Genomic DNA, 21,749 nt, shown 5'->3' with positions numbered 1-21,749 from the left:
GTTTGCTACAAGGAGAGTACCCCTTAATATTAAACCTTATTTGTATCCTAGGTACAGAATCCCAAAAGTTGGGGCTTACCATTGTTCCTTAAGTAGATCTTGACTGCAACCATTGCCTCTCTAAGTTTCAGGGCTTGGTAAGCATCTCCCAGGCCCAGCCATTAGCCTTTTAACTCTTTTTTTTCTGAAGCAAGTAGTATTGTCCTTTTGATGGATGGAAATGTAACCACACCACACAAATCTCTGGTTTCTGAAAATTTTCCCTATTGTGCCAGATTTACTTGATGTCTGAACACATTAGCTTGATTTCCTAAGAAACTCTCTACTCTTACTGTAAACAGTTCCTTCTCGCCAATGCTGTACCCCTTTATTTAATTAGGAAAAATTTGATCACCCTTTTTGCTATAGACTAAATTATTGTAGCTCTTTCTAGTTTTCCAAACTATTAGACTTTTATTACGGTCTCTGAACCCTTTTTCCAGCTTTCACTCTCCCTATTACCAATGTCAACTAAAGCCACTTCAACCTTTTTTAATTCCTTAAGAAATTTAATTGTTGAGATTCTCTCATGGGGGCAGAGCAATGGAGGGAGAGCAATGTAGCCCAAGTATTTTTTTTCCCACTCAAGGAGAGAAAACTAAAAAGCCTTCCAGGGCAGTAGAAATAAAATTCACTCCCGCTATGTGCTATCTTGGACCCTAGCTACCATATGACAATTGTCTTGATCCTAGACTTCCCTGATGAATAATTATCTCTGCTTTATCTTCTATCTTCTGCTCCTTCTACTCATGGTTTAGTCTCTTATGTTCTTATTATTTACCTCATGTTCGATTTTAGTAAATCCAGTATTTTCTGCTCAGAGTTATCATATCTTATACAGCCTGAGATTTTTCATGATATGAAAACTCTGATTTGAAAGGCAAAAATGAAGGTCTGAGATGAGAGATCTAACAGGTGTGCTGGCCTGGGACTGGCATGTCCTATTCCCAGATCACTTCCCATGTTGCCTCCAGAGTCATCACCGTAAACCTGGCAAAAATTATGTGATACCCTTGTTCAAACATTGTTGATGGCATCACACCATTCACAAAAAACCCTAAATTTGTGTTTGGCATTCAAAGCCCCTTTCCAAGGTTCAGGCCCAGTCTTTATTTCCGGTCTGATTTACATAATTTATGCTTCAGTCAGGGGAAACAATCTGCTTTTCAAAATGTTTGTTAACTTCTCAGCTCCTGCATGGTCGCTAATGGAGCTCCTGCTGCTGGGTCCACCTACGGACACATGCTCAAATCCTTTATTACTTCCATGCCACCTTCAGGAAATGCTTTCTGGTTAGTTTTCTGAACTGCCCAGGAAAATTGGTACTTCTCTTATGCAATTTTTTATAGTCTACCTTGTCTTATACATATGCTAACCTCTTTTCTTTGCAATTTTACTGCTCTTTCCTTGAGAGCCTAACCCTTTTTCCTGACACTAAGCCTAGCATAGAGTAAGGTGGTCAATATGAATCTGTGGATTGCAGAGATTAAAAAATAATTAAATACTCTCTTATCTTTCCCCATTCCCAGCCCCCTTTACCCCATTTGGCTCAAAACAAAACAAAACAAAAACAAACATTTAGAGTTTCCTGGTACATTTCTTGCAGGGTCATAGAAATGAGTTCTGAAGATCAATATGACTGGCTTCCCATTTTTGAGGATTTTAAACAGTCTGGTAGGGGAGAGAGGAAGATAAATAGATAATTTCCCTTCACTGAGGTAGATTCTATGGGCAAGATAAGTATGGGGCTGTATAGGAGATCTAATGGAGTCTGCTCATTGGAGGGATCTTTGAGGTGGTTACTGAGAATGCCAGGTGTAAGACAGAGAATATCTTTAAGTAACACACAGAAAAGAAAAGCTTGGTTCATCTCTGTGCTTTTTGGGGATGAAAAGACAATTATATGCTTTATATATTTTGGTTGAATATCAGGAGGGTCTGGCTGCATGTTGGCCAGGAAACTAACTCTTCCTGCCAGGTGAGTCAGTCGAGGTGGGAGGGTTATTTGAACAGATGTGTTTCAACATTGCTTTGAAATATAAAGGGTCAGAATATACTCTTTTGTAAATACCACTGCACACTAAGAGTTTTGCCTGACTGACTGAGCAAAAGTTGCACCTAATGCTGAATGCACTTGAGAACTGGAGCACTTATTTTTGGACCCTCTATGATGGCTTGACACCGTCATGGTGCCTAGTTCCCATTTATTTCCCTTAAAGACAAATAATCTTCTAAGATATCCTTAGCGAGTCTCTGTGACATTGAGGGGGAAAATTTAGAGCCCCATATACCTTGGCTTCTATATTATTTATGAATTTATTCCCTAAATGTGGACATATAATGGTTGGCCCTTGTCATTTCTGCTTAGAACCACCATATGGTTTTGTGAGCACATTCAGCGTGCCAATACCAGATCTCTTCATTTCTGGCAGCTGGTTTGTTTTCCTAGAAGGAAAGTCAAACTCTTGGTTTCATTTTATGTATAAGGAAATAGGTAAGTCTCTCTGCCAGAACATCACAGCTATTGCACATGACTAAATGAACTTTAGATCACTAGGTAAGGGAGTGGGAAGAGAAATGACCTGTTAAGAAATGAGACTTAAATTCTTGTGCAAAAAAAGTTGTCAGATCCCATGAAGCTCTGTAAGTTGTAGCTCATAGTTTTGGCCTTCTTGGATTTTACAGAAGGAATTTGTGTCATTCTGTCTTGGTTTCATTTTATTTTTCTTAGTCCCATTTCTTCTGTTTTCTAATTTCCTTATTCTCTTACATTTTCAATTTATCCTTTCTGCATGTTGCATTCTTTCTGGAACACTTCATTTATATGTCTTTATTAGACTTTCTGTGCTGTATTTATTATCATAGGGTATAGAGTTTTTTTTTTTTTTTTTTTTAGGCAGGTTCTCACTGTGTCACCCAGGCTATAGTGCAGTGGTGAAATCTCATCTCACTGTGACCTCCACCTCCTAGGCTCAGGCAATCCTCACATCTCAGCCTCCCAAGTTGCTGGGACCACAGGCATGTGCCACCACACCCAGCTATTTTTTTTTTTTTTGTATTTTTAGTAGAGATGGGGTTTCACTATGTTGCCCAGGCTGATCTCGAACTCTTGGGATCAAGCAATCCTCCCAACTCGGCCTCCCAAAGTGTTGGGATTGCAGGCATGTGCCACCAAGCCTGACTTATCATAGAGTTTTAGGAGGGTATTGGGATCTCATCTGGCCACATGGCAAAGGAAGGACACCTGTTCAGGATCAGATGGGCATCTTCATTCCCCACTCTCTCTGTAGCTGGGCCAGGAGGGTTTCTCACAGCTGGTGACATTTATCAAGATAACTTATGTTTATATCTGAACAAATGCCTATTAACTATTATTTTAATTTTTGTTATCTTGTGCTTCCTTCTACCTTCTAGAACATATATTTCTCAAATAGAGGGGTCCAAAAGACTGTGGGCTCCTTGAAAGCAGGAAATGCTGTGTTATGCAAAGCCCTAGTATAGGGCTAACCTGTTCATAAACATGTATTGATTTATTTTCATTTTGAGACGAGGGCTATATACGTCTTTAAAATCCATGAATATATTTTCCTTTGATTTTTTCTCTTTGTGACAAAAGTACTATAGGCACATGTAAATGATAGGCATTTGGGATATTGTTTTTAGGTCCCAAACTTGGGTTTTAATTTTTGAAGATGATGCCAGTATCAGTGGTTTTCTCATAAATTAAGAATCCCACCTTGCATGCTGCTAGTATAGGCAAGAATTTGGGGTTTCATGAAGGGAAGGAGTTGGCCTATTATGATAAGCATTTGATTCAGTTGAACATTTCATTCTATGTTCCTTCTAAATAATAATGATTCTCTGTGGAACTCTAATGCCTTGGAATATTAACAGATATTATGTAGCAAAAAATATTTCTAATCCATTTATGTCTTAGAAATTCTGCATTATTAAAATTAAGCATAGCTCTTTATTGTAAGGCTATTCTAATCCTTGAATGGCTAATGTCCTTTTCAAATTTCAAAAGTTAAATGTCAGGGTTTTCTGAGGTTATTTGACTCCAAAACCAACCCCACACTCTGCCTGCCATCCGAGGGGCTTCTCACGGAACTAATGCTCTGTGGGCCTTAAATGAGGGAGACTGTAAAAAAAATGGCTACACTGGGAGGCCAAGGAGGGTGGATCACGAGGTCAGAAGATCGAGACCATCCTGGCTAACATGGTGAAACCCCGTCTACTAAAAATACAAAAAATTAGCTGGGAGTGGTGGTGGGCGCCTGTAGTCCCAGCTACTCAGGAGGCTGAGGCAGGAGAATCGCTTGAACCTGGGAGGCAGGGGTTGCAGTGAGCCGAGATCGTGCCATTGCACTCCAGCCTGGTGACAAAGTGAGACTCTGTCTCAAAAAAAAAAAAAAAAAGAAAAAGAAAAAAAAAAAGGCTACACTTCCACCACTGGTGCTACCACCAATACCAACATCACCACTCTCTCTTCAAAGGCCTTGAGGCTTTTCAAAGAAATTCCATATGTATCATCTCATTCCATTTTCATTGGCTATGATTAGTATAGGGCAAGTAGTATTTTAAAACTTGGTAGATGAGAAATGAGACACACTATATCAATAGTCGTGACTTAGTATGTCAAAAAATTTAATGAGTTTCAGTGATCTGTGTAAAGAGAACACAGATCCATGACTGAGTAATTCTTATATAGAGTTTTTCTCTGTTTTTTATTTTGTAAACATTTTTCTCCGTTAAAGCACTCTGTCCAGAGGAAGTGTTTTTAATGTGTGTAGTGATTTCTGCATGATTTCAGATACTGTCCCATATGGACAGAAATATGCTTCAGACTCAGCATTAACATGCCAAATGCATTTATTTGCCTGCGTAAAACAGATTAATTCAATGTTAGATCATAATGGAATTAGGAGAAAAAGAGTCCTTATTGAAAACCAGCCAAAACATCTCATTTATAGCAGAGAATTTGGTACAGATTTATTAGAAATTCTGCATATAGGCAACTCATTTTGAATGGTTTGAAAACTTTCCTCCGCCCCCACTTTTTATATGGGAAAGGAGTGAGTGGTACCAAACAGATTCATTTCCTGATGTCCTTGAAAGACACAGATTTATACAAAGTCATTAGGTGCAGAAATAAAAATAACCGAAGTAAAAAAAAGTAAATAAGATATATAGAAATCTTCAACTGTAATCACTGACCTTTAAGCAATTGCAGGCTGAGAGGCTTCAAGGGTGTTGTAGCATCTGCCCTGACACCAGGAAGAGACAGGACAGTGTGGTGGGATGCTGAAGTGCCGCTCTAAGACAGAGGCTCTGACATTGTACAGATATCCTCTTTCCCCCTGCTGGAGGATCAGTGTCAATTTGGCTGAGATGTTTACCTAATGATTAATGCCAGCTAGTGGGCCAAGGGGTCATCTCGGAGCACTGAACTATTCAAGATTCAGGAGACATAGCTGGAGAAACCAGACTGAGACTTGATCTGTTAGGAAGAGCTGAGAGTCAAATATCAGTGTCTTCTCCATTACATCTTCAGTGCCTACCATGGTGCTTGGAACACAAAATAGTGTTCAATAAATATGTGTGGAAAATATGAGTGATGAACACAATGACAGAGGTACTAAGTCTGATGGGGACAGGCAGGATGGAAATTGGGGTGTAGTGTTGAGTCAGCGAGAGCATCAAGGGTGAAGAGATAAAACCTCATGGTGCCAGGTTCTGGATTAAAAATGACATAGTGGTTGGAAACAGGAAAAGGAGAAAACCAAGAATGTGTAGAGTATATGACTCAAGCTGTCCTTATTAAAGGAGAAGCAGATTGGTAGTAAACTTCACATATACACCCTCATGGTTGTATGTCATACGTATTGTATACTGGCAAATTCTTGTTAACCTTTTAATAGTATAGAACCAGTTCTTCTTGACTAGTCTTTATAAAAATCTGAATTATGCAAAACTTTTAAGGAGTTGGCAAAGAAGTAGGAAGACGCAATGGGGATTTCAAATCTGGTTTCATCTCCCATCTGGAGAAACTAGGTAAGCCCCACACTCATACACAAATACACAGTAAACAGGATGTATTGGGTAGCAAAGAGGGTCAGCACATGTTGTAAGTTTAACTAGAGACAATCTACATTAGCAGGATAATCAACGTGGAGATGTGGAAGAACCCAAATTTCAAGTGACAGTCTGAATGGATTTTTTCTGGTTCTTGTTTATCATTGTTTGTCAAGTCCCTAGAGTAAGCTTCAACAAGCAAGAGGTTTAAGACTTGTGTCGTTCTTATTAACTTTCACATTGCATTAGTAGTGGTTAAAGCTCTGGTTTCTATTTATGCCATGGTTCTGTTTTTAGCAAATTTGACTTGTGGCAGTTTGCCCATTATTGACATGTTGGTTTAAAGCAAATTGGCAATAGAGAATGAGTGGCTTGACTTTCAAGAGATGAGAATGTAAATGTAAATGTCTGAGTTATCATGGGACGGATCATGCACACACTTCACTTGTCACCATCTCATTAAGTCAATTTCAAAAAAAAAAAAAAAAAAAGAATTGCCAGACTTCTTAGCGTGCACATCTATTGTCCATATATGGGAATCATTAGACTATGTAAATGTTGCCTTTTTGTACTCGTCTGTTCTTCATGTTCACTGGGTGGAGTTATTCAGTAATATAAATATAAGTCACAGACAAAAGTCCTAGACAAAGAGTTCTTTGGGCTGGGGAATAACATATGATTTAAAAAAATGTGTTTGTTGCTTCCATATGAGTTTTTTGTTTATGTTCTGGATTATAGCCATTGCCACCATTGTGCAAAAGCCAGAAAGAAATTTAATCGGGTGTTGCTCATAGGAGTTGAGATTTATTATAGTTTTCAGTTTTCACTACATCTTACTGAGTCAATGAATCCAAAGGCAGCATACCTCCACTGCAGAGGTCTAAGGCAGGCACTTTCAAAACGATTGTTTCATAATTCTTTAAAATTATTTCAGTCTCTTTGTTAAGTTTGTCTGACAGAATTCCGAATTCCTTCTCTGTGTTATCTTGAATTTCTTTGAGTTTCCTCAAAACAGCTATTTTGAATTCTCTGTTTGAAAGGTCACATTATCTCTGTTTCTCCAGGAGTGATCCCTGGTGCCTTACTTAGTTCATTTGATGAAGTCGTGTTTCCCTGGATGGCCCTGATACTTGTAGATGGTTCATCTGTCTCTGGGCATTGAAGACTTGGGTGTTTATTGTAGTCTTGTCAGTCTGGATTTGTTTGTACCTGTCCTTCTTGGGAAGGCTTTCCAGATATTCAAAGGAACTTGGATGTTGTGATCTAAGCTGTATCTGCTTTAGTGGCCACCCCATGTTCAGTGACACTGGTTCTTTCAGACTCATAAACGTACTTACCCTGATGGTCTTGGGCATGATCCGGGAGGATTCTCTTAATCACCAGGAAGAATCTTTTGTTCTCTTCTCCTACTTTCTCCCAAACAAACAGAGTCTGTCTGTTCTGAGCCACCTAGTGCTGGGGGGTGGAGTGACACAAGTATCCCTGTGGCCACCACCACTATGACTGCCTTGGGTCAAACCATAAGCCAGCACAGTGCTGGGCTTGCCTAAGGCCTGCTGTAACCACTTCCTTGCTACTGCCTATGTTTTCTCAAGGCTCTGGGGCTCTACAATCAGCAAGTGGCAAAGCCAGCCGTGCCTTTGTCCTTCACTTCAGGGTGGTGAGGTCCTCCAGGCCCCAGGTAAGTCCAGAGGTGCTGTCTGGGAGCCAGGGACTCCCAGAAGTCTACCTAGCGTTCTATTGTACTGCAGCTGAGTTGACATCGAACCACAAAATACAGTCCTTCCCACTCTTCCCTCCCCTTTCTAAAGGCAGAGGAGCCTCACCCTGTGGCCACTGCCACCACAGGCCCACAGGGAGTACTGCCAGACTACTGCTGATGTTTCCTTGAGGCCCAAGGGCTCTTCAGTCAGCTTGTGGTGAATGCTGCTTGCCCTGGGACTCACCCTTCAGGGCAGTGGGCTCCTCTCTGGCCCAGAGAAGGTCCAGAAATACTGTCCAAAAGCCAAGTCCTGGAATCAGGGACCCCAAGAAACTTCTTGACACCTTACCCCACTGTGGCTGAGCTGGTACCTAAGATGCAAGACAAAGTCCCCTTTACTTTTCCCTCTGCTTCTCTTAAGTGGAAGGAGCCTCACCCTACAGCCACCATAGCTGACAATGTGCTGAGTCTTACCTGAAACTAGCAAGTCTCAGAGTCTTACCTGAAACTAGCAAGTCTCAGAGTCTTACCCAAAGTCGTGACATAGTACCTGAGTTTCACTTCTGATTATTCAGAGCCAAAGAGCACTTCAGTTGGCAGGTGATGAATCCTGCCAGGATTGGGTCCTTCCCTTCAAGGCAGCAGGTTCCCTTCTGGCCTGGGATGTGTCTAGAAATGTTGTCTGGAGCTAGGGCCTCATGAATCTGATTGGTGCCCTATCCTGCTGTGGCTGAGCTAGTAACCAAGAGGCAAGACAAAGTCCTCCCCACTCTTCCCTCTCCTTTCCTCAAGAGGAAGGAAGGGGCCTCTTTTGGAGTCATGAGCTGTACAGCCTGGGGTTGGGGAGGGATGATGCCAGCACTTCCTTAGCCAGCCTGGCTGGTGTCTCAGTGGGTCATGTCCTCCCTGGCCCCCCCACAACCCACCAGCCAGGTCCACTGACTCTGGGCCCAGTTCAGCACTAGGTTTTGCCTAGGACTTGCAGTCCTTGTGGCCTAGACTGCCTTTCAAGTTTAGGACTCCAGGGCACTGTAGCCCATGGTGGCAAAGCTTGCAGGAACTCAAGTTCCAACCACTGGGATCTGGATTCCTTTCTAGCTAGGGCTGGTTTAAATGCTCCTCCTGTGGGCAGTTGCCCGCTGAATTTGGTCTGGTTTTGTGTTCTGCTATAATGAGGTGGCACTGAGTTCAATGCCTCACAGTTCCTGTGATCTCCCTCTCTGTGCCAAACCACCACTTCAGGTGCGGGAACAGAGGGGTGGGTGTCAGCAATTTAAGACTGATTTTCCTACCTCTTCAGTGCCTTTTACAGCAATATGAAGTTAAAACCAGGCACCGTGAGTGCTCACCTTATCTTTGGTTCTTATGAAGGTGCTTTTTTTTTTTGGTGTAGATAGTTGTTAAATTGGTGTCCTGGGTGGGGATGGGAGCAATTTGTAGTGCCTTCTATTCCACTGTCTTGCTCCATCCCAAGTCCCCTGTTTCATAATTAAAACATGGTCTTATCCATTCAGATTTATTCACAGATAAAAATGCATTTAAAAATGATCTTACTCTCCTAATTAAAAGTTCCCTCAATCCTTTTTTATGTCTAGTTTCCCTATGTCTAGTTTTTGGTTTCCTGCAAAACATCTGGCCGATGATCCTTTTCTAAATGTATAATTCATACAATTATTTTACATTTCTCTAGCTTATATCTATTTGCCAGTGTATTCCCTTCATCTATGTAAAATAAATTAAATTCTGAAAAAAGTGACACTTTCAGAACTCAGTTAAGAAATTCCATCCTTCACTCTTCCACGTTTTTTTTAGTATCTAGCCTCGTACCTCTCCTAGCTGCTTCATTGACTGTTAAATTTTCTAAAAATCCTTTCCCCTTTTCTGCCTTCTGTATCCAAACTGTTGTTCAGTCCTGTTTATTTGATTGACATCTCACTCATCAGTTCATTCATTCAGCTTGCACTTATTGAGGCAAAGGAATAGTCAGTCTCAGGGCACCATGGGCACTGCTGTCTATAATATTCCATTCCCCATTACTGGCAGAGTTCAGGCCAGTGAATCACTTCTCATTTAGACCACTGAACTTGCCCTTTACGGGCCTTAAGACAAGAGCCATTGTACACAGGTCTGACCCACAATAGTTCAGAATACATTAGAACTGAGCATTCCCCTGCCCAGTACCATACTTTTGTTTCTTGATATTTTGACTGTGTTCCTCATTCTTAGTACTTGGCTATGATGGCAGGCAGAATAATGGCCTCCTAAGGGTGGCCACATCCTAACCCTTAGATCCCTTGATACATATGTTACCTTTGCAGATGAGATTGAGTTATGAGTCTTCAAGTGGGAGTTTATTTGGGATTCTCCAGATGGACACAATCTCATCACCATTATCCCTTCAAAATATTTCCACTCCACCCCGTTCCTAGCTGTAGTCAAAGAAGTTGTCAAAAATGAAGAAGGTCAGAGAGATTCTGCCTTGCTGACTTTAAAGATGGAGAAAGGGTTCCATGAGCCAAGTAATGCAGGTGGCCTCAAGAAACTAGAAGAGGCAAGGAAATGGATTACTCCCTAAAGTCTTGAGAAAGAAATACAGCCTTGTTGATGCCTTCATTTTAGCCAGTGAGATGCATGTCAGACTGCTAATTTACAGCCCTGTAAGATAATGTTTATGTTGTTTTAAGCCACCAAGCTTGTAATAATTTGATATAGCAGCAAGAGAAAACTAACACAACTTTCCTCCTAGCCATGGGCTTTAAGCAGCTTCCTGATTGGGTATGGCATTTCCTGCCTAGTGGCCTCTCTATTTTGACCTCATTATCTACTTTCAACCCTGTCGCTTGGATCTCAAAATGAAGACATCATCCATGCCTCAGTATCTGATATTAACTGAGAATTTTTTTGTTTTTTGTTTCTTTCCTGACACATTTCTTTGGGCTTACCAACCTAATTGTTTTTTTCCATCTGTAGTACCTTCCTCCTGCAATATATCTTCTAGACTAGTCTGGATTTCAAGGGTTTGTATTATCTGACCTCCAGTTCTCTTTCTGATTTTATCTCCTCTAGCTCCTCATGGCCTAGCATGTTCTAGTTAAATTGTACTGCTCACCATTTTCACATGCAACTTGTCCTTTGGAGATTTGGATGTCAGGGAAGGCTAGGTTTTGCTGTAGAAACAGAAGCAACAATATATCCATGTGGGTCAACTGAGGACTCATGTACCTGATGAAGCAGCTACCATCTCAGCAGTTGCTGGTCACTATGCAGTGGAAAAGAGAGAAGTGCATGAAGTCAGCAATTATACTTGGCCCGGAAGAAACATCTGTCCCTTTGGTTCTCAACCCACTGTTCAAAGCAAGTCATATGGCCCCACCCAAGAGGACTATGGAGTATAAGTCTATCATTATGTGGAAGATAGCATTGCCATCAGTCTATAACCCGCTGTAAGAAGCATTGGGGAATAGCTTCACATCTACCAAGTCTGTCCACAGGTTTACTCTCCTGTAAAGAGGCTTCCTGGAGTGTACCTGGTTATGAAATGGTTAATGTTACTGTGTCTTCATCTTACGTGTCCTATGTATAATGAGCATTTGAAGGGAGATAACATGTTTGTTCATTCAATCACCACAATCACGCATTGAAGTCCTACTGAATGCAAAGTAGCTTTGAGTGCTTTGGAGACTGTAATGATGAACCTGAATGCTGCAGGGTTACAGTGTCCACTAGGTGTAGGCAAGGGCTTTGGGAAAATGCTCTCCTCAACTTTGGTGGTCATGAAGGAGGTGGTCAGGAAGGCAGGTGGGATGAATACAAAAGCATGTTGGGCTTATCAGTTTTGTCAAGCACTTGCATAGGCATTTGAAGATGTTTGTCTAGTTTACTTCACAACTTCTGAAGGAACTTGCAATGAACCAAGTTTCATGGAATTTCCTTCTAAGGAATATTGTTATTGCAATAAAATAAACTCAGTTTATTGGTTATTGCAATAAACCAAGTTTTATGGAAAAATCTCTAAGGAAGTATTGTGCAAGAGTGGAAAGAACACATGCTTTGGAATTAGGCATCTGAACTAGATTCCCAGATCTGTCTTAGATTACTGTGCGATTTGGGAAAATTACTTAACCTTTCTGACATTTGGTCTCGTTATCTGTAAAATGAGTAACAGATTCCTCAAAAGATTAATGAGAAGATACAGAAAATGCATTTATTCAGAGTGTAGACTAGGCTCTAAATAAACACTGGTTTCCTTCAATCTTCCTCATGGGACATATTAGGTACTAATATTTCATTTCACTTCATACCAAGTTCTACATAGCACTGTTTAAAAATTGTTCTTTAAAGACATTTATTTTGTATAAGTTTGACTGTTTTATGTAGATTTCTTTCTTTTATGGTACTTTTTATTGAGATGTAACTCACCACAAAATTCATGCTTTTGAAGAGCACATTAAATGATTTTAGTATATTTGCAAAGTTGTACCAATTTTATAAAATTTCATATCCATTAGCAGCCACTCCCTTTCCCCTGGTTCCTGGCAACCATTAAACTACTTTCTATCTCTATGAATTTTCCTGTTCTGAATATTTCACATAAATTGAATTATATAATATGTGGCCTTTTGTGACTGAATTCTTTCACTTACCATGATCTTTACAAGGCTCACTCTTGTTGTTACATGTATTTCATACATTTTTATTGCTGAATAATATTTTATTGCATGAATATATGGACACTTCAGCTGTTTTCACTGTTTGGCTATTATGAATAATTCTACTTTGAATGTTCATGTACAGTTTTTATGTGGCCATATGTTTTCATTTCTCTTGGATATATCCTAGGAATGAAATATGGTATCTCTATGTTAACTATCTGAGGAATTGCCATTGTTTCCCAAAGTGGCTGTGCTATTTACATTCCTACCAGCAGTGGATGAGGGTTCCATTTCTCCAAATCCTTGTCAACATGGGTTACTGCCCATATTCCTGATTATAGCCTTATTGTCTGTCTTTCTGATTATATCTCTCCTAGTGGGTATGAAATTGTATCTCATTGTTGCTTTGATTTGCACTTCCTTGATGACTAATGGTGTTGAACATCTTTTCTTGTGTATCTTAGCCTTTTACATGTTTTCTTGTCTTTGGAGAAATGTCTATTCAAATCAGTTTTCTTTCTTTTTGCATGATTTCCTCTTGTTTTAAAATTTTACTTCTTTAACTTTTATTTTAAGTTCAGGGGTACAAGTGCAGGTTTGTTACATAGGTAAACTTGTGTCATGGGGTTTGTTGTACAGATTATTTCATTACCTAGGTATTAAGCCTAGTACCCATTAGTTATTTTTCCTGATCCTCTTCCTCCTCCCACTCTCCACCCTATGAAAGGCCCCAGTGTATGTTGTTTCCCTCTATGTGCCCATGTGTTCTCATCATTTGGCTATCTTTTATAAGTGAGAACATGCAATATTTGATTTTCTGTTCCTGTGTTAGTTTGCTAAGGATAATGGCCTCCAGCTCCATCCATGTCCCTGCAAAGGACATGATCTTGTTCTTTTTATGGCTGTGTAATATTTCATGGTGTATATGTACTATATTTTCTTTATCTAGTCTATCATTGATGGGCATTTAGGTTGATTCCATGTCTTTGCTATTGTGAACAGTGCTACAATGAACAAACACGTGCATTTGTCTTTATAATAGATGGATCTATATTCCTTTGAGTATATACCTAGTAATGGGACTGCTGGGTCAAATGGTATTTCTTTCTTTAGGTCTTTTTTTTCAGGACGGGGTCTCACTCTGTTGTCCAGGCTGGGGTATAGTGATGTGATCATGGCTTGAACTCCTGGGCTGAAGTGAACCTCATGTCTTAGCCTCTTGAGTAGCTGGGATTACAGACACCATGCTTGGCTAATATTTTTTTTCTTTTTTTTTGTAGAGACAAGTTCTCACTATGTTGCACAGGCTGATCTTGAATTCCTGGCATCAAGTAATCCTGCCACCCCAGCCTCCCAAAGTGTTGGGATTACACATATGAGCCACCATGCCTGGTCTGCTTCTTTGTTTATACTGCTAGGCTTTCTTATTACTTCAAGGGAACACACATTCGAAGTCCAAGTGAGGTACCAGCTCCTTAATTGCAAGCTATTCAAGGAAAGAACACTAAACTGTGAGCCTGAGATCTGGGGCCTAGCCCTGGCCCTGTCACATCAGACTGTGCCTGTGAGACCTTGAACAAGTAGCTACAAACCTTAGCCTCCTCATCCAGTTTATCTAGTTCAGTTAAGATGATCCTAAGTCCACAAAATGTAGTATTGAGCATCAGTTATTAATCAAATGTGGTGCAAGTTCCTGGGAAATGAATAAGGCTTGGTTGCCCTGCCTGATGCCCCTTGATATCTAGAAATATTTAAATAGATATTACAACATAAGAAGATGCAGTTGCAAGGAAGAGAATCAAATCATGTGCCAGCTCCAATAAGGGAGCAGCTTGCTGTCCCCAAAGCCATTTGAAGAGGCTTCAGGGAAGAAAGTCTCTGAAACGTCTTTCACATGAAAATTTCCTGAATCTATGACATCCTGCCTCTTCGGTGTGCACATTTTGTTGTATTAAATGAAGACATTATATAGCTTATGAAGATATGAAGCCCTACAGTTAATTATGCTTATTGAGATCATGTTTATTGAGATTACTGGAAAAACTCTGTCAAATAGAGTGCTCCCTAGTTTTTGAATCTAAGGGGCAGGGGCAACTTTGCTTTGTCTTTGCATCTCAGTCCCTAGTATATGTTGAATGAATGAATGCTTTTAGACAGAAGGGGAAATTACAGAGTACATTTGAAAGGCCTCAGCTATAATTTTTTCTATCATACTTGAGCTCCAGTAAGAATATCTACTTTGAGAATACTTTAATCCTTAACAGGAAAAATTCAGTTTCCTTATGGAGAGTTTTGTAATGCTCTTGGTTAGGAGGCAGTTATTGTTCCCTTTTTACTTTGTTCCAAAGTTCTTTACACAGTCAACCAAATTGAGTACATATCTGTTCTTTTTCCTCCAATATTAAATTAAAAGATTTGGAGAACTCTATAGATGGAGAGGATACTAGGGGATCATTTAAAATTTCAATCCTTTATTTTTTGAGACAGGAGTCTATGTTGCTCAGGCTGGACTTAAACTCCTGGAATCAAGCGATCCTCCATCCTCAGCCTCTCAAGTAACTGGGACTACAGGTGCACACCAGCATACTTTGCAACCCTTTACTTTATGGAAGAGGAACTTTGCATCAGTTATGTCAAATGATGTTGTTTAGTCCAAGTCCAGGATTCAGGCAGGCAGCCGCCCTCTTTGTAGGTTTCCTTCCTCTTCTACATTCTGTTTGGTCCCTTAAAAAAATAAGATTAAGTAGTCTGAACAGAAAGGAATCCACAACATCTTTTAAATTGTAGGCATTAAGTTGAAGTAGGCAATAAAGTATTTTGAGCTCTGATGAACTTTTTGATAGACTTTCAAAAAAGTCTTCCTAAGACTGACTGTGTTAGTCAGCCCAGGCTGTCATCACAAAATACCATAGACTGGGTGGTTCAAACAACAGAAATTTATTTTCTCATGGTCTGGAGGTTGGAAATCCAAGATTGGGGTGCCAGTATGGTTGAGTTCTGGTGAGAGCCCTCTTCCTGGCTTGCAGGTGGCCAAATTCTCGCTGTGTCCTCACGTGCTGGTTGGGCAGACGATGACGGTAAATACACTAATAGATTGATTCTTCAGTTTAACAGTTTCCTCCCTCCTTCCCATCCTTCCTGCCTGACTCATAGGGAATATTGGGGTGAGGTATTTATAATGTAATACTTTGGAAGAATTTATCTTTATTTGCCTGATAAATATTATGTATGTGTATGTAATAACTAGAATACATAATACATATGACTATTCCTTAGCCAAATTTAAATATTGTTTCCAACCACCCCTCAGAGCTTCTATTTGAACTGCAAACATGGAAAAGACTGTAACATTTACTAGTGGAGTAACTGGGAATTTGATCTGTTATTATTCAAAGTGCTCAAGCAGAATCTGGCTTGTGTAAATATCTGTTGGGGATAGGATAGAGGAGATTCTAGCACTGAGTGGGAATTGAAATAGATAACACTGGAGATTACTTCCAATTTTAAGATTTTATGACAGTCATCAGGATATTACATGGGCTTGAGATTTGCCTCCTCTTTTCTACTGAACACCCTTGACAGAGGCAATATCAAGCAATGAAATGCTCCTAAATGCAAGTGGCTGAAGGGTGCAAGGACCAAAGCCAGATTTCTGGAATCCACCATCAAAATTGAGAGCTGGCTGCATTATTAGCATGGTGGATGTGTTATAATGATTTTGGAGTATTAATACACTAATGTTGAAAAGGGAAGATATTACTGTTACCCAAAGAGCATATGGTTAATACAGTGAGAATAACAGAGAAACAGCTACTCATGAAAGAGTGCTTTATATTAATAGGTATTCCTAGCAACATTCATTATATTTATTTAATATTTTGATGTAAAGAAAAATGCAAGGAGCATTAATTACCATCTTGGAAACAAATACCATAGATTACTTTACCCAGTGATGCGTGTCTGTTATTTCACAAATCTGTGAAGTCCTTGGGAAGGCAAGTCATGTTGTAGAAATATTTCTGCTGCCAGCATCCGGCACAATGATTAGCACATACGAGCCATGCAGTAGTTGTTGACTGAATGAATTAATGACTATATCTGAGTGATATGGGTTACTTATTTCCTATACTTATTTAAAAAATTTCCTTTTATGTTTGTTTATTTTAAAGAGTGTTGGTGGGAGTATAAATCAGTTCAGCCATTGTAGAAGACAGCATGGCAATTCTTCGAAGACCTAAAGACAGAACTACCATTCGACCCAGCAAATCCAATTACTGGGTATATACCCAAAGGAATATACATCATTCTATTATAAAGACATATGCACATGTTTGTTCATTGCAGCACTATTCACAGTAGCAAAGACATGCAATCAACCTAAATGCCCATCAATGATAGACTGGATAGAGAAAATGTGGTACAACTACACCATGGAATACTATGCAGCCATAAAAAAGAACAAGATCATGTCCTTTGCAGGGACATGGGTGGAGCTGGAGGCCATTACCCTTAGCAAACTACCATAGGAACAGAAAACTAAATACCACATGTTCTCACTTATAAATGGGAGCTAAAGGATGAGAACGCATGGACACATAAAGAGGAACAACATACACTGGGGCCTTTCAGAAGGTAGAGGGTGGGAGGAGGGAGAGGATCAGGAAAAATAACTAATGGGTACTAGGCTTAATACCTGGAAAATGAAATAATCTGTACAACAAACCCCTATGATTCAAGTTTACCTATGTAGGAAACCTGCACTTGTATCCCTGAACTTAAAATAAAAGTTAAAAAATTAAAAATAAAATAACTTTGGTTTTGGTGAAAAAAAAAACTGTGCTGTGAGTTATAATAGACTGTAATAACCTACATGTGTTTAAAGCATATAATTTGATAAGTTTAGAAAACATTCTCGCAATCAAGATAGTGAACATAGACATTACCCCCAAAAGTTTCTCCATTCTTCCTTCTAATTACCTTTCCTGCCCATACCATATATCTTTTCCCTAAGAAACCACCATCTTTTTGTCACTATCAATGAGTTTTCATTTTCTTGAATTTTATATAAAAGCTATCATACAGTATATACTCTTTTTTGTATTGCTTCTTTCAACTGGTGCAATTATTTTGAGATTCATCTATGCTGTGTTGTTGCATGTATCAGTAGTTCATTCCTTATTTTTTAAAGCTCATTAGTTGTTATTGAAGAGTAGTACTACATTGTATGGACATACCGTAATTGTTTATTCATTCACTTATTGATGATTTGCATTTTTTTCTAGCTTTTGGCTAGGATGAATAAAGCTGTCAAGAATACTCGTGTACAAGTCTCTATATGGACATATGCTTTAATTTTTCTTGGATAAATATATAGGAATAGAATGGCAAGATCATATTGTTTGAAGTTTAAATATGGTATGTTTTAAAATTTTTAAGAAACTGCTGAACTTTTTTGAAAAGTGATTGTACCATTTAAAATTTTCACTTGCAGTTTATGGGGATTCTAGTTCCTCAACTTCCTTACCAACATTTGGTATGGACAATCTTTAAATTTTAGCCATTCTAATGGGTATGTAGTGCTATCTCATTGTGGTTTTAATTTTCACTTCTGAAATGACTAATTCTGTGATGAACATTTTTTCATGTGTTTATTTGCCATGTATATATCTTCTTTGGTAAAGTAACCATTCAAATCTTTTGCATATATACATTATATATATAGTATGTAATGTATTTATGTATTTTAAAATAATAATATATTTTAAATATATATGATATTATATATATTATATTTAAATTGAATTGCCTGTTTACTTATTACTGAGTTTTTATGTTTAAAAACATAAATCATACTTTTTTTCTTTTGAGACAGGGTTTCACCCTATCTCCCAGGCTGGAGTGTAGTGGCATGATCATGGCTCACTGCAGCCTCGACCTCCCAGGCTCAGGTGATTCTCTCACCTCAGTGTCCTGAAGAGCTGGGACTATAGGCATGTGCCATCATGCCCAGCTAATTTCTTTTGTTTTTTTTTGTAGAGATAGGGTTTCTCCATGTTGCGTAGGCTGCTCTCGGACTTCTGGGCTCAAGTGATCCACCTGCCTGGGCCTTCCAAAATGTAGGGGTTACACGCATGAGCCACCGCACCCAGCCCTTAAAAAGTATATTATTGATTCAAGTCATTTATCAGATATTCTTCTTACATTCTTCTGTGCACTTTGATTCGTAAAGTTAGAAATACAGTCCTAAGCACTTTATGTTCTACATACTTTATGTAACTACAAATATATAAAACAGTACTTAGTTAATGCTACTTCAAACCAAGCTTATAAAAATAAGACAAATGACCATTGTGCTATTGTAAGCATAGGAAGCAATAATGGGGTCAAAGCAAGGTTTCCAGCTTCTCATTTGTATTACTTTTGTTTTTTCGACTTGCTAAACACTTGCCTCACATGTTCCTTCTTAGCATGCCAAAAATTATCTGTCTTACCTATATAGAGAAGATAGAAATGTGAAACACATTTTTGTTATTGCACAATATATTATTTCCTTAATTTAATATTTAAATTTTTAATCAAGGTAATGCATACCTACTGGTAGATAATTAATATTTATAGACAAGGCTTATAAAAAGTCAGTAATTCTCTGATACATCCCTCACTATGCTCAGATACCATCACTATCAACTCTGTTAGCTGCCTTTTCTGGAATTGCCTCCATTTTTCTAAATGATAGTCCTTTGTATGTGTGTGTGTGTGTGGGGTGGGGAGGGGTGGGGGAGATTGTCCATTTTACTTTATTTAATTTTTAATTTTTATTGTTATTTCAATAGTTTTTGGGGTACAGGTGGTCTTCTAGTTACATGGATAATTTCTTTAGTGGTGATTTCTGAGATTTTAGTGCACCCATCACCTAAGCAGTGTGTACTGCACCCAATATGTAGTTTTTTATCCCTCACCCCTTCCCAGCCTTCCCCCCGAGTCCCTGGGTTATCCATTTTAGACTTCATCTATTGACTTGCTTTTAGGATAGAGGAAAATTTGGATCTTCTAAATGCCTTTCTTTATATATCCTCTCAATTTTAGTTAAATCAATAGACAGGAGTCATAATAATAACAGTGCAAATAGTCCCACGTATAGCTACAATGTATTATGATTCCATTCTTTTCTTGTATATCTATTTTGCCTGGAGTTAATTATTTATTTCAATTTTATGTGGCACAATTTTCTTTGTACCTATTCTTACTATTTCCCATTTGCTCTATCAGATGGGTCATATACCCATGGTATTTTTGTCTCACATGATCAAGTGTTTTGGTTAACATATTAATTATTTTTTTCCCTTGAGATCTTTCTTGTTGAAGTCCTTATTCTTCTGCTCCATTGCAAACACACTGCTCTTTGAGCCTTCTGCATAGCTGTTACCGTGGGCTTAACATTCATACTTGTTTTCCTGTGTTAAATGTCCCATAGCCTGGATCTTGTCTTTTCCTCTTTGGCTGGAACACATACTTTAGCGGCTTCCCAATAAAGAACGCAAAGAAAACAGCATTTACTTTTCCCTCATCTTTGATTGACAGTTTAGCCAGATATGGAATTTTAGGTTGAAAATAATCTTCCATCAGAACTTGAAAGGAATTTCCCATCATATTTTATCATCTAATGGTGCTCTTAAGAATTCTAATACAATTCTAATTCTCTTGAATGCAACTTTTCCCTTTCTGGAAACTTCTGCACTCCGTATCCTGGTTGCTTATGGATATTTGTGATGATGTGTGTGCAACAGGTCTTTTCATTGTGTGAGCATTTAGTAGATTCTCTTAGTCTGTGGAGGCATGTCTTGATGGGGAAATTTTCTTGAATAATTTAACTGATGATTTTCTTTCCCCCATTTCTTCTGTTTCTAGAACTCCTGTCAAATGTTGGAATATTCTAAACTTATTATTCTCTCTCTCCTATTTTTCAATTTTTAAAATCTTTTAATTCTATTTTTGAGAGATAGCTTTGATTTATCTTTTAATCACTCTACTGAATTTTTTATTTTATTACATTTCTATTTTCTAAAAGTTCTTCATTACTTTTGGATGTTTCTTTATCCAAGCACCCTCTATAGAAGTACATCTTTCTATTTTGTAATGCTGTTTCTTACTAGTCTTTTTGAAAATTTAAACTTATTGATGATTTTTTGTTTCTGTTGCCTGTATTACCTGTATTCTGTAGAATTCTTAGCCTTTTTGGGTTCTGAAGCATGAATCAGCTTAATTTTAAATTCTGGTTGATCTTCCTGTAGCAGATGCTGTTGGTGTCCTGCCAGATTCTTTTTACTAGGCTGCTGCACACATTCCTCTGCTTCAGGGGATGGTGCTTGCTAATAGCTTACATCTGCAGGCTTCTTTGGAAGCTGCTGTCCTGATAGAGCATTGGAATGATATCTTGGTGGTATAATTGAGGGATCCACTGACACCTGCCAATCTTGGGCACTGCTCGTCAGGATACTGTATTTGCTCAAAACCAATGACCTTTGTATGTTTTATTGTCCCCAGTAGGTAGACTATATGGATCTAGAAACTAAGGAATATCTCAATAAACTCGGAATTGAAGGTATATACTTCAAAATAACAAGAGCCCATGACAAACCCACAGCCACCCTCATACTCAATGGGCAAAAGCTGGAAGCATTCCCCTTGAAAACTGGCACAAGAAAAGGATGCCCTCTCTCACCACTCCTATTCAACATAGTATTGGAAGTCCTGGTCAGAGCAATCAGGCAAGAGAAAGAAATAAAAGACATACAAATAGGAAGAGAGGAAGTCAATTATCCCTGTTGGCAGATGACATGATTCTATATCTGGAAAACCCCAGAGTCACTGACCAAAATCTCCTTGATCTGGTAAACAACTTGAGCAAAGTTTCAGGATACAAAATCAATGTACAAAATCACTAGCATTCCTATACACCAACAACAGCCAAGTGGAGAACCAAATCAAGAAGGCAATTCCATTCACAATTGCCACACAAAAAAATACTTAGAAATACAGTTAACCAGGGAGGTGAAAGGTCTCTACAACAAGAATTACAGTGCTTCTCAAAGAAATCAGATGACACAAACAAACAGATAAACATTCCATGATCATAGATAGGAAGAATCAATATTGTTAAAATGACCATACTGCCCAAAGCAATGTACAGGTTCAGTGCTATTCCTATCAAATTCCCAATAACATTCTTCACAGAATTAGATACAACTATTTTAAAATTCATATGGAACCAAAAAAGAGCC

General features: G+C 38.7%; 1 long non-coding RNA gene across 1 annotated transcript in view; it reads right to left on the bottom strand.

Annotated features, from left to right (window-relative positions):
* Positions 1-21,749, bottom strand: part of LOC134757988 (uncharacterized) — a 37,528-nt gene that overhangs the window by 2,602 nt on the left and 13,177 nt on the right. The window contains exon 2 of the long non-coding RNA XR_010132676.1: positions 10,926-11,075. This is a non-coding gene — a long non-coding RNA (uncharacterized lncRNA). The remainder of the gene's footprint in view (positions 1-10,925; positions 11,076-21,749) is intronic.

Source organism: Gorilla gorilla, chromosome 2 (genome assembly GCF_029281585.2).
Source record: "Gorilla gorilla gorilla isolate KB3781 chromosome 2, NHGRI_mGorGor1-v2.1_pri, whole genome shotgun sequence".
Classification (NCBI taxonomy): domain Eukaryota; kingdom Metazoa; phylum Chordata; class Mammalia; order Primates; family Hominidae; genus Gorilla; species Gorilla gorilla.
Note: the sequence above shows the minus strand (reverse complement) of the source record. Positions and strands in the feature narration are given on the sequence as shown.